Source organism: Lithobates pipiens, unplaced genomic scaffold (assembly GCF_037356315.1).
Source record: "Lithobates pipiens isolate NorthernLeopardFrog02 unplaced genomic scaffold, aLitPip1_a1.2 Scaffold_19, whole genome shotgun sequence".
Lineage (NCBI taxonomy): Eukaryota > Metazoa > Chordata > Amphibia > Anura > Ranidae > Lithobates > Lithobates pipiens.
Genome location: NW_027507764.1, coordinates 234,647,506 through 234,661,525, shown reverse-complemented (window position 1 = coordinate 234,661,525; position 14,020 = coordinate 234,647,506).

Below are 14,020 nucleotides of genomic sequence, written 5' to 3'. Positions count from 1 at the left end.
GTCAGTGACAGGTTTAGGAAAACACAACACACAGAGTGCAGGGACAGGAGTGTGTAATGCACAGTATAATGGAAATTCTCCCTCCCCAACCTCCCACTTTCAGCAAAAATCCTCTCCAAAAAAGAAAAACACCACTAATTTGTACACTACCTCCCTCCCAGTACAAATCCCCCCAGCACAAATCTCCTTCCCTTTCTTGGCACAAGTCCTCCATCCTCCCCAAATCCCCAGTTCCAGTGCAATCCCCTCTTCTTCCCCATCCCCACACCCCTCAATTGCCTCTCCCAACACAAATCCTCTTCTCCCAGTGCAAATCCTCCTTCCCCCAATACCCCCCTCACAATACATCATATCCCACCCCCAAATCCTCCCTCCCAGCACAACCCCCCATTCCAGTACAAATCCTCCCCCATCCAATTCCCCCTCTTCAAATCCTCCCAACACAATTTCTCTCTCACCCCAATCATTCTTCCCAGCACAACAACCCCCCCCCATTTATTTTCCCAGAAAAAAGCCCCCCCAAATTTTCTAGAACAGATCTTCCTCCCAGTGTACATCTTTTCCCCATTTCTAGCACAAATCCTCTCCCCAAATCCTCCTCCCCAGCACAAATTTTCTTCTACCCCCTAATTCCCCCTCCCCAACACAAATCCTCACCCCAGCACAAATACTTCACCCCCAATCCTAGCATAAACCCTTCCCCCCCTTTTCAAACCCACCCAGGACAAATCCCCCCCATCCCCCTTCCCAGCTAGAATCCTCTCCCAACTTTTAGCACAGATCCTCTCATCCAAGTCCTCCATTTAAGCACAACTTCCCCACCCCAAATCCTCTTTCCCTCAAATCCCCCAAGCCAGCACAAGTCCTCTCCCCAGTTCTGTCATAAACCCTCCCACCCAAATCACCCCTCCCAGTACAAAACCTCCCCCAAACACAAATCACTCAACAATACATGGCAACTGTCCCACTTTTTGTGGGACCTTCCTGAGATATGAACAAAAACCCACAAATCCGAACTAAGGGTCAGTTCATACCAGCACGCAGTGTGGGAAACCTGAATTCCGTATGTGTTTCCTGCACTGCATTCAAAACACACTGCAGTTGTGATCTGCAGTAGATGTCAATGTTAACTTCATGACACCACAAATGCAGGTCCCAAATGTAATGCATTTACCTACATTGGAACCATGTGATCCAGTTCTTGTGCTTCTTATAACTCTTGGTGCTGTCCGGAAAAATTTCATTGAAATGAACAGCACCTGGAACACATGTGAACCACACAAGAATGCACCATGTGTTCCTGTGCGATTTATGGTGTGAACCGGCCTGTGCTAGGGGGCACTTTGGGAGGAGAGAGGACTTGTGCTGGGGGGGGGGGCAGATATCATATCCAACACCCATTCTAGCACAAGTCCTCTCTTCTCCTAAAATGCCCTCTAGCACACACAGTATTCTCTCACCCATCCTCCCCCACTCTCAAATCAGTGCAAATATTATTTATGTCAGTCCCATCCCCCGGAAGTGTTATCTATATATGCTATATAATATATATATATACACACTATCTGTATCTTCCGTATATGCTATCTATAGCGTGTAATAATTGCAGACCTCAGATGAGTGGCACATGCACAGCAGCGTCTCTCCTCCTCCCCGGCTCTTCCTTCCATCTGCTTACACAGAAACGGGGGGGGGGGGGGTGGGGGGAGAGGGTGGGTTATCTGCGTTGCACTGTATCTATTACTAGTGAGAAAGGCAGCTGGCGAGGAGCGATGCCAGCTGCCATAGAGAGCTGAGATCGCGTGAGACAGCAAACACCCCACACAAGCTGCGGGGTGGGTGCACCCACATTAGCACGCCCCTCCTGGGCAAGTCACTGATCCAGGAGAATTTAGCCTGCATTCACTGGCAAGAAAGGTCCTGATTAATCCAAGAGGTATGGCATTTACCGTCCCCCCCCCCCATCCTGGTGCCCTCAGGCTGCTACCTGGGCTGCCTTACGGTTGCGCCGGCCCTGACTGTCCTTATCACTCTCTTACTGTGGAGAGAGTGTCTACATTATAGTCTGTATCCAAACTATGTGGACCACTGTAGACTATGTTTCTGTAACTGTTGTTTGTCTGGTGATTCAAAGTTTGTGTTGATGGGGTAATTTTCTTACTAATAGAAAGGGGATTCAATTTGTATTTTTTCATGTGCCCTATGTTAAAATTGGACTTTGAATTTAAATCTGTAAGGACTGGTATAATATGTATTTCTCTTTTATTTTTAACCCATGTGAACACCTGCTTTGTTTTGTAGTCTCTATTTTCCATCTAAAGCTGACCATAGACGGTTCAAATCTCAGTTCAGCAGGGACTGGCCGAGATTCAAATCATGTACGGGCAGGGTGATTGTATGCAAGTTCCTCGCACTCTGGCTGGAAGAAAACAAAAGTGCTGCGGGAGGCATTCCCCCATCAACACTGACTGTGTTGATGGGGAAATTGAGCAATTTTCTTGGATGGAAGGAAAGAAAATCGTATAATTTATGGCCAGCCTATGTTTATTTAATTTACTGTGATATATCCATGTACCTGAGCTGTTCTCTGCCTATCAACGCTAAATACAAGCTGTATTTAAATTGTAAATGTGCTATTTAAAGTTGTTCTTTTGTTTCTACACAAACGTCAATCAGCCTGGATCATTGTGAGGAGCTTCAGCGACTGGTGGTCATTACACTCTGGACTCTCTCCTAATATGAACTCCCATTTCTCCATCTATATTACCGTAAGCTGATGCCCTACTGTGCCCTTTTGTAGTTTGTTTTTCTGATTAACTTTATGTGTAGGTTTAAGTGTGGGAAAAGAATAGGCTCAAACACAAAGAAAAACATAAAATAAACACTTATTTTAACTGTTCAAACCCACCAATAGACTGAAATTAAGTTTGTACTTATCAAATGTTTCATCACAAAATCATTAAGAAATCAATTCCCAAAAATGAATATCGGGAGTGGAAACAATCTCTGATCCTGATATAACAGGTTGGATGAGATGACACACAATGTTAATTAAGATCATTATCCCTCAGATGATCTGAAATGGTGACTATTGTGTGATTTAGAAAAACAAAACAACAGACTATACATAGTAAGAAAAATTACCACATATAGTTGACTGTATAATAAATGAAATATAAAGTGTATTTTTTAGTGAGCAAATATTTTCACTGGCTATTCTTCCTGTTGTTTTTTGTTAATATAACTTTCATGTAGCTTTCATTTTTGGATTCAATCGTTTTTAGTAAACGTTTATCCAGACAAATAACAAAAAGAAAATATAATAATAGATAAGAAGCTATTATTACAACGTATATATAACATATACAACGATAAACATCAGTATCAAATAAGAGATAATACATGTATTGCCTTCAAACTCATGCAATACTTGTTTAAAAGATAATACAATAGTAGCTATATAGTAAGTATCCTTTCATTGATACAGAAAAATGTTAATTCAAGTAAATTGGAAGTTACAAAGAAAATTATTATCTCGGACACCCTTATGGGATCTATACTATGTCCGAGAGGAATGTATTCTCTCTGACATTTCAAAGAGAAAGAAAAGATATATTTAACAGAAGTTATGAACAAAAGATCTGAACAATATCTTGGGAGTTAGTCCATTTTAACCAAGGTTGCCATAATTTATAGATGTGTTCTTTACTAATTTGTCGAAGGGCTAATGTTAATTCATAGATAAAATGTGTTTGGGTCGATTCTACTACTTCCAATACCGTAGGGGGATCAGGTTTTTTTCAATTCCTTGTAATACTAATTCTGGCTGATAGTAAGACATGTGTTAAGACATTTCTAACTGGAGTAGGATAACAATCAATATCAATGGACAGTAAAGCTAGGGAAGGATTTAAAGGTATGTTTCCATTGACAAATACAGAGATAAACTGAAAAATGTGTTCCCAGTATAATTTAAGTTTGGGACAGGACCAGAATATATGAAACATATCACCCTTTTGTCCACAAAGTCTCCAACATTTATTTTCTGAATTTCCGCTAAATTTTGAAATTTTTTCAGGAGTAAGGTACCAACGTTGAGATATTTTAATAGATAATTCCCATAGTGTGGAACAGCAGGTGGCTTTATACATGGAATTACAAGCTTTTTCCCATTGATCCACCAAATAAAATTTAGGTACGTCCTAAATCTTCTTCCCATCTAAGTATTGGAGCGGATTTAACAAATATATTTTTTTGTTGAAGAAGAGTATAAAAGAGAGAAATCCCTTTTTGAGGGTGAGTGGGGATTTTGAGGAAGGACCAAGCCTCTGTTGGAAAATTGTAATACCATGAATGAAGTTTGTTAATATAGTTCTTAGTTCTAATGTAAAGGAATATATCTGAATTTGGCAAGTGAAATTCTTTTTGAAGTGAGGGAAATGTTTTAATTTCCCCATTATCGATTAAGTCACTTATATATTTTATACCTTTTTGTACCCAAGATGTAAGGGAAATTGATTTCATAAAATTATGTAATGTTTCCAAGGGAATTTGGACTGCTGTTAGAAGAGGATATGAGGAGGAAAGTTTTAGAAAGTGGGTCCAGGATTTAAGAGTTGCCGATATTGTTGGAGACCACCGAGATGGAATCTTGGAACCAAGTGCCATGGAAGGTATCCATAAGGATAAATTACCACCTGGAATTTTAGCAGATTCCATTTTTCCCCATATTGTGGATTGAGAAGACATAAGCTATTCCTTGGATTGCGTGAGTACCGAGGCCAAATAATAATCTTGAAAATCCACATAACCTGTACCACCTGCTTGTCGACGTTTTATTAAGTTCCCATGACCACATTTGGATTTTTTACCCTGCCAAATAAATTTAGAGAGGATAGATTGAAGTGATTTGAAGTATGTAGATGGTATTGGAATCGGGAGAGTTCTAAAGAAATATAAAATTTGAGGTAAGTGGAGCATTTTAAAGGCTGCCAATTTACCCATCCAAGAGAATTCATATGTTGCTAGTTTGGTGAGGTCTCCCTGTAATTTCGTGCGGAGTGGTATATAATTGTGTTAAAATAATGATTTGAAGAATGTAGACAGTTGAATCCCTAAATATTTTATTATATTTTCGGCCCAAGAATAAGGAAATTGTGTTTTTAAAAGTTCGCTGGTCTGTTTATCTATACCCAAATTGAGAATGTATGACTTGTTCTCATTTATTTTGTAGTAAGAAACATTACTAAACCAAATTAGAGTTTTTTGAATTTCTGGTAAGGAGATTAAGGGATTTGTAACCATGAGGATAACATCATCCGCAAAAAGGCTGATTTTATGTTCTTGATCAGCAATGGAAATTCCTAAGATTTTCTGATTGGACCTAATGCTTTCAGCCAGGGGTTCCATAATAAGGTTAAAAATTAAAGGGGATAAGGGGCATCCCTGTCTAGTACCATTAGTTATTTGGAATGGCAGTGATAGGGAATCTGTTGTGTATACTCGAGCTGAAGGTACAGAATATAAGGCCATAATTGCTTTATGAATTTGGCCTTGAAATCCAATTTGTTTAAGAGTTGATGATAGATAACCCCAATGTACTCTATCAAACACTTTTTCGGTATCAAGTGATAGAAATAAGGATGGTGGCTTTGTAATTTCTGCATGGTGGATCGCATTTATTACTCTTCTAGTAGCATCTGATGCTTGGCGGCCTTTCGTAAAACCCGATTGATCTCTATGTGTAAGAGAAGGAAGAATATTTTCTAATCTTTTGGCTATAGTTTTCGCATTTATTTTTAAGACTAAATTAAGTAAGGATATAGAACGGAAATTTTTTGGTGATGATGGCTCTTTATCTGATTTGGGAAGGGTCACGACTAAAGCGTTAAGCATTTCAGTGGGGAATGATGAAGTATTGGCAGCTAAATTTAAAACTTTACACAAATGATGAGCTAAGGTACATTGAATGTTTTTATAGTATTCTCCAGTGAAGCCATCTGGACCAGGGGATTTAGAATTAGGGAGGTTACGGGGCGACTTGTGGTATTTCTTGGACAGTGAATGGGGAGTTAAGATGTTCTAGTTGTTGTGAAATGGAAGGAAGGTTAACACTATCCAAGAAATTATTAATTTCTTCTTGAGAGGGTTGGTTTGTAGTAGCATGGTCTTTAACGTTATACAATTCTGCATAATATGTGCTGAATGCATTAGCAATAGAATCGGGTTTGAGCAGTTTCTTATTACTATGTGGATGATAAAGGAATGGGATTCTAGTTTTGGATCTATAACCTTTAATTCGCAATGACATTGCTTTCCCAGCTTTGTTTCCTGTTGCGTATGTATTGGCTTTGAATTTTTTTATATGATTTTTCATATTTTTCTAGTAAGGATCTCAATTCATGGCGTAATGAAAAAATTTTGGATTTAAGGTGAGGAGAAGGAGTGTTTTTGTTGATATTTTCATTTTGAGTAATTTCTTTAGTAAGTTCATCTAATCTTTGGGTTCTCTTTTTGTTTGCTCTAGCTCCTAGTTGTATAAACACACCTCTCATAACAGCTTTATGAGCATTCCATACAGCCATCAGATCGAACATATCTGTTGCATTAATTGAAAAAAATTCATCTACGTGTTGTTGAAGAATTGTGGAGTAGTACTCATTTTGGAGGAGATAATTATTAGCTCTCAAAATGTATGAATTAGGTTGAGAGGATTTAGCGGCTAAAGTAATGCTAATAGGGGCATGGTCTGACCAGGTGGCGGTATGGATGTGGGAAGCTGAAATGTTCTGAAGTAACCATTTGTCCATTAGGAATAAGTCTATTCTCGAATAAGTATTATGACGTGGTGATAAATAGGTATAGTCTCGTTCGCTAGCATGGCAGCATCTCCACACATCAAATAAATCATTAGAGGTGATAAACTCAGCTAGCGGAGAAGCATATCTTTTGGAAGCAGCAGTAGAATCAATATCATTATTAGGAATTAAATTGAAATCCTACAAATTAGGAGATTACCTTTTTGGACTTTTTTCACTGCACATACAGTTTTTTTGATAAAGTGCATTTGTCATACATTTGGAGCATAAATGGACACCAAGGTATAAGGTATGTTATTGATAGCGCAGATTAAAAAGATGTATCTACCTTCCCGATCTGTGATACAATTATCTACTTGAAAAGAAAGGGTATTCCTGACAGCTATCAACACACCTCTTTGTTTTTTAGAATAATTTGATTGAAATATATGTGGAAATTGTTTCTGTTTACATTGAGGAGATGCATCCTGAACAAAATGAGTCTCTTGGACACACAAAATATCACAATTGAGTGATAGAGCTGATCTCTACATCGAAGAGCGCTTAGCGGGATGATTCAATCCACGTGCATTTAGGGACACTATATTAATGGACATACTGACAATATCTAGTTAGATACAACTATAGAAAATAAATTCCTATAAATAGTTCTCTGTTATATTGCTAGATATGAATAAAGAGTAGAGAATGAGATACAATACCTTAAACAATGTAGCTGACACTATAAGGATGTCAAAAATGCAATACTTGTTATGAAAAATAAACCAATATAGTTAATTCACTATATATACTTAATAGTTAATATACGTTACTAGTGGGCACGTATTATTCAAGAAAAAAGGAAAAATAAATAAAGAAAATTATCAATATCAAACTGTTATATTACCGTATATACTCGAGTATAAGCCGAGATTTTCAGCCTCTTTTTTGAGGCTGAAAGTGCCCCCCTCGGCTTATACTCGAGTCATCGCCGTCTGTCTGCCCGAACAGCGTGTCGAGCAGACAGACAGCGGCCATTCTAACTTTCAAAAGCCGCGCCTCCCTGTCTGTGATAGGCGGAACACAATTTCCCAGCAGTCTGTGTTCCGCCTATCACGGACATCCGCTCATCATCATACTACGGACGAGGATAAGAGGATGTCCGTGATAGGCGGAACACAGACTGCTGGGAAATTGTGTTCCGCCTATCACAGACAGGGAGGCGCGGCATTTGAACAGGGGAATGGGCGCCGACGAAGAGCGGTGATCCTGGGACGGGACCGGACGGAGGCTCGGCTCGGGACGGGACGGGACCGGACGGAGTCTCGGGACGGGACGGGACCGGACGGAGTCTCGGGACGGGACGGGACCGGACGGAGGCTCGGGACGGGACGGGACCGGACGGAGGCTCGGGACCGGACGGAGGCTCGGGACACAGGTAGGCTGGACACACAAGGCCACACACACACATTATGTGCCATCTGCATACTTTGATCACTACCACACCTGTTTGGCAAGTGCTGCTGACATTCCTACTTCCTCCAGTTCCACAGTCCACTGCCTTAATGTCCCAGGAACTCTCAACTTCATGCATCCTCCCCCTATGCAATGCTTTATTTGCATGTTCTCTCTTTTAGGGAATGTAGAAAATGTACACACACACACACACACACACACACACACACACACACACACACATGGATGGACACACACACACACAGGGATGGATGGATGGACACACACACAGGGATGGATGGATGGACACACACACACACAGGGATGGATGGATGGATGGACACACACACACACAGGGATGGATGGACACACACACACACAGGGATGGATGGATGGATGGACACACACACACAGGGATGGACAGGCATATCTCACCCTCGGCTTATACACGAGTCAATAGGTTTCCCAGTTTTTTGGGGGTAAATTGGGGGCCTCGGCTTATACTCGGGTCGGCCTATACTCGAGTATATACGGTAGTTAAAAAAAAGAAAATAATAAAAAGTTCCAAAAGGACCATCACAAAGTCAGCAATAACTATCTCTAGGAGATGCTGACCTAGAAAGGGGGGACAGTTCAGATAATAATATTCCAGGCCAATAAGCCTGACCGGAGATGTTAAAAATTATCAGGCAGGAAAGATTTATTTAAATTAGGATTTACGTTGTTCCTTGTTGTGTCTGAAATTAAACACTTTTGGTTTTCTTCGCAGTTCAGGAACATTTTGTGGGGGATTTATTATGATACCCCATGAATAAAGTAGCTGCATACCACCATCAATCGTGGATATTTCATGATGTTTGCCATTGTAGGTGGTTAGTATAGTGGCCGGATGGCGCCATTTGTATATAAGTGCTTTTGTTATCGTCTTTAGTTGACGTCCCATTTGTAATGTAGATTGCGATAAATCCGCAAAGAGTTGTATATCTGAATATGGAGCTGGGAGAATTTTTAATTCTCTGGCTTTTGATAAGATTTGTTCCTTGGCTTGATAGAAGAATCAATTTCCAGAGATATCATTCTGCAAATTCACTTCTAAGTGTCGCGGTTTGGGAAGTCTATGAATAAGGTCAATAGTAAGTTCAATTGGAGATAAGTCTGGTAGTAGTGATGAAAACATTGTGCTGGCATAATTACATAATTCCGAGGGTGGAACGGACTCCGGCACTCCTCTTATTTTAATATTATTATGTCGAGAACGGTCCTCGAGATCTGCCAGTTTTGCCTTGACCCACAAGAAGTCATCCTTTTGTTCCGTATATGCATAAACTAGTTAATTAACTGTCACAGTACATTCCTCTATTTTGTCTTCCATGTAATGTAATCTCCCATCCATATTTTTCATTTCTAGAGAAAAGTTGTGGATTAGGGAGGATAAATTTGAGACAATTGAGGACTGCAATGACATTAGCATATTTTTCATTGTAGTGTCCAAAACCGGCTGTCCTGAGGAAGGGGAAAGCAGCAATGGATGATTGTAATGAAGATATGGTACTCTCATTTTGTATCCCTGTATTCACTGCAGTAGTATTCTGGTGATATGGATTAATTTTTATCTGTGATTTTGCAGGACTCTGTGATGTTGGTGATATTTAAGGAGAGTCAATAATATAAGAGGATAGTAAGCCTGTACAGTTTTTGTTAGTTTGGCCATGTTTTTGATCATTAAGCAGCTCTGTATTATTCTCCTCAGCTCTGGCGGTGCCATTTTGTTTTTTCCTCAGTGCGCTGTTCTGTTTAAATGAGAAGTTCGTGAGCTTTTTTGGGCCCCGTTCTTGACCCCGTTTACGAGACATAATGTTCTCTGGTATCTAGCGAGTGTTTCGGTACGGTCGATATAACGATACGTTTGTTTACCTGTCCCTTAATCCCGGTAATCCTGTTGGCTTTGGAGAGCTCTGGGCTTAAGCGCCCATCTTCCTGTGTGCACAAGCCACGCCCCCTTTAGCTTTCAATTTTGCATGGTTGCTCTTCCATGGTTCTGTTAATGTATTGAAATATAGATTTTCACTTTGTTTGTCTTTGTGTCTGAATTGTAGGTTTTTATACATGTAACTTAAGGGTATTAATGAAGTCCCACAGTATTTGGATACCATCCAAACTTCTCAATTAGTGCACTGTTACTCTATACGAATTTCTGTTTAGAGAATAATGTAGATGCTCTGCTGCAGTAAAAATCATTACCACCATTAAAATATAAAAAAAAAAAACATAAATGTAACAATGTACTCAATAAATAGGAACAGGAATAGAATTAAATGATACAATAAAGCAGTATAAAAGATTTTCCCTTAACTTGTCTATTGTGAAAGTGCATTATAATGGCGAGTGACAGTGGATGAGGAAATGTGCTCCATGATGCAGCATTGTGCCTCTTTATAGCAATCAACACTATCTGAGCAGCAGAAGAGTTGTGTTCTTCCTTTAAACCCTCAGGGCACTATAACTGAAACTATAACTGAAAGGGGGTCCTAGCTACCTTTTTAGTAGTTCACACTGTGGGGTGCAACAGTAGAATTAACCACTTGCTTACTGGGCACTTAAACCCCCCTCAGTCCCAGACCAATTTTCAGCTTTCAGCGCTGATGCACTTTGAGTGACAATTGCGCGGGCATACAACACTGTACCCAAATGAAATTTTTATCATTTTTTTCCCACAAATAGAGCTTTCTTTTGGTGGTATTTAGTTACAGCTCAGAGTTTTATTTTTTGCTAAACAAACAAAAAAAGATGCAAAAAAAAAAAAAAAATCATGTTTTAATAGTTTGTTATAAAATTTTGCAAACGGGTCATTTTTCTCCTTCATTGAAGTGCGCTGATTAGGCGGCACTGATAGGCTGCATTGGTGGGCACTGATGGGCTGCATTGGTGGGCACTGATGGGCTGCATTGGTGGGCACTGATAGGCTGCACTGGTGGGCACTGATAGGCATAGTTAAGGCGGCACTAATAGGCACAGATAAGGCGGCACCGATGGGCACAGATAAGGCGGCACTGATGGGCAAAGATGGGCACAGATAAGATGGCACGGATGGGTGGCACGGATAAGTGGCACGGATGGGTGGCACGGATGGGCACTGATAGGTACCACAGATAGATGGGACTGATGGGCACTGATAGGTGGCACTGATAGGTGGCTCTGATAGGTGGCACTGCTGGGCACTGATGGGCGGCACTGCTGGGCACTGATGGGCGGCACTGCTGGGCACTGATGGGCGGCACTGGGGTGCAGCACCTTTGAGGCAGATTGGGTGGCACTGTGGGTGGCACTGTGGGGTGGCACTGTGGGTGGCACTGTGGGTGGCACTGTGGGCACTATGGGCACTGACAGGGGGCACTGACGGGGGGCACTTACTTTTTCTTTTATTTTACTTCAGGATGGCACTGCGGGAGGCAGGTGGGCACAGGCAGGTGGCAGGTGGTCCCTTGTATTGATGGCCGTGATCGGGACTGATGTCCCGATCACGGCCGCCGGTGATCGGCTTTTTTTTTCTCTCCTCGCGCTGTCAGCGCGAGGAGGAATAATAGCCGATTACCGGCTCCGTTCTATCACATGATCAGCTGTCATTGGCTGACAGCTGATCATGTGATAAGGGGTCGGGATCGACCCCTTACACGGATCGGTGATCAGGCGAGTCTCACGGACTCGCCGATCACAGAGCGCGCCGCGCGCGCCCCTCAGGGGGCGCGCAGGCCGCTCGTAACCGGGACTACGTCAATAGACGTAGTCCCGGAAATGTAGGTCCGCGCTAATGCCGTCATTTGGCAATAGCGCGGATCTGAAGTGGTTAAAGTCAGAAAAGGAAATGATTCAAACCTCCATCAGCACCCCATTAATTGACACCTCATCCCTTTTAGAAATATCAAACAAGGTTTTTTAAGGTAAACCAAACCTAAGAAAATGGGACGTTAACGGTGCAAAAAATCAGAGTTATATTCATAATAAAAGGTTTTTCTATACAAAATTTATTTATACAAAATTCATAAAAACAGAGCAGTAATCTGTATAATCATACTGAGGTTACATACAGCTTTGTGGTCCAATAGACGGTAAAGTTGAGGTAGTTGCGATTGATTTATCCCGACATGTTTCGCTTAATGCTTCATCAGAGGATAAGCCAACTACCAACATAATAAATTCAAAAAGAAAAAACATAAATTAATTTCACAAAGTGCATTTCTTTTTACATCATTAATACAGATGATCAGCATATATAGTGTTTAAAAGACACGAGTAAGGCTCAAAAAGATGGAAATATGCTCACCCCCATTTTACCGACCCATTCGTACCCCAGGAAGAATTATATAACTACCAGATGGATAGAGGAGTGCAGGGCAACAAGTACAGCAGCCAGGCAATATAGCTGGAGAGGGCATAGACGGCGGCTGATTGGGACAGAAAAATTATACAATATGTCAGCATACTATTTATAAACAAAAGCTATTTTATTATTTTGTTTTATACTATAATCAAAATATAGGAATATCCTATAGCCATTTTAATGTATTTTATCTGGTATAGCAATCATTTTTAAGTTTATGCATTTTACTTTAAATAAATATATTTTTTGTTAATTTAGTGGAGCCCAGTTATTATTTATTAAAATTCATCCACTTACATTCACTGACGATAAAGTAGAATTTCCTTAATATTTTATCCAGGTTTTATATTATAGCCACCAAAGTATGTAGGAGGTTCCCCTTCAGATTAGAATAAGCCCGGAAGGGTAGCTCACCCAGACGGGCTTTGCAGCCTGTTTACAAGGTGTCTGAGAAAGAAGAGTATATTTAGCATTAATTAAAGTATGAAAAAGGAAAGGAAATCATTCTCAGCGATCCAATGTTAAAGTTACTAACCAGCTAATAGGTATGGACTTCCTCCTAGCACGGCTCCCCCACAATTGAGCCGGGTGTTTGATGTCCCAGTATATATGCCGCCGTCCATCGAGCCGGCGTCTGACGTCACCGGCTCGATGCGGACGTAAACAGCGGCAGTGCGCATGCGCGAGAGAGCCTTCGGGGGAATCTGGAGACTACGTTTCCCACAATGCATCGGTGCAAACACCGGCATTCAGGGAAACGTAAAAGAGGGGATAGCCAGAGCACAGCTAAGGCAATGCTCCGGCCAGCACACTCATATTGCCCCAAGGTGTATGATTCCCTGTCTCGCACGCAGGGACCACCGCTAACCAGTGGGCAGCCTGCCAGATCAGATATAATCCAACCCAGCAAAGATGCCCTCGGGCGTCCATATGCTCCTCTCCAATGCCAAAGTGCCAAAAGCAGCCGACCAGAAGCCATGCATCAAAATAACATGCGATATTCAAATAATATGAGTCGCATGATAAAATACACGTGGGGAACGAAAGAGGTTTGTAGATAGAAACCAAGGGGGGAGAGAGAGATATAAATAAACGAGGGGGAGAAAAAGAAAAATATACCCCAATATATCAGTCGGTGCGATCGCGATAATGGACCAAATTAATCGCGAAATCCGTGTATATATTTTAAGAGCCCATCTCGTGTCCTGAAAACAAAATTCACAGTAAATTTTAATATCAATAATATGAAGTATCACAGCCAGGTGTAAATATATCCAATGTATCAAAATAATTAGTAATTATATAAATAATAATTAATAAAAAACAGGACAAAACAAAACAAAACAAAACAGAACAATGCAACAGATATCATCCCCTCCCCCCTTCCCCA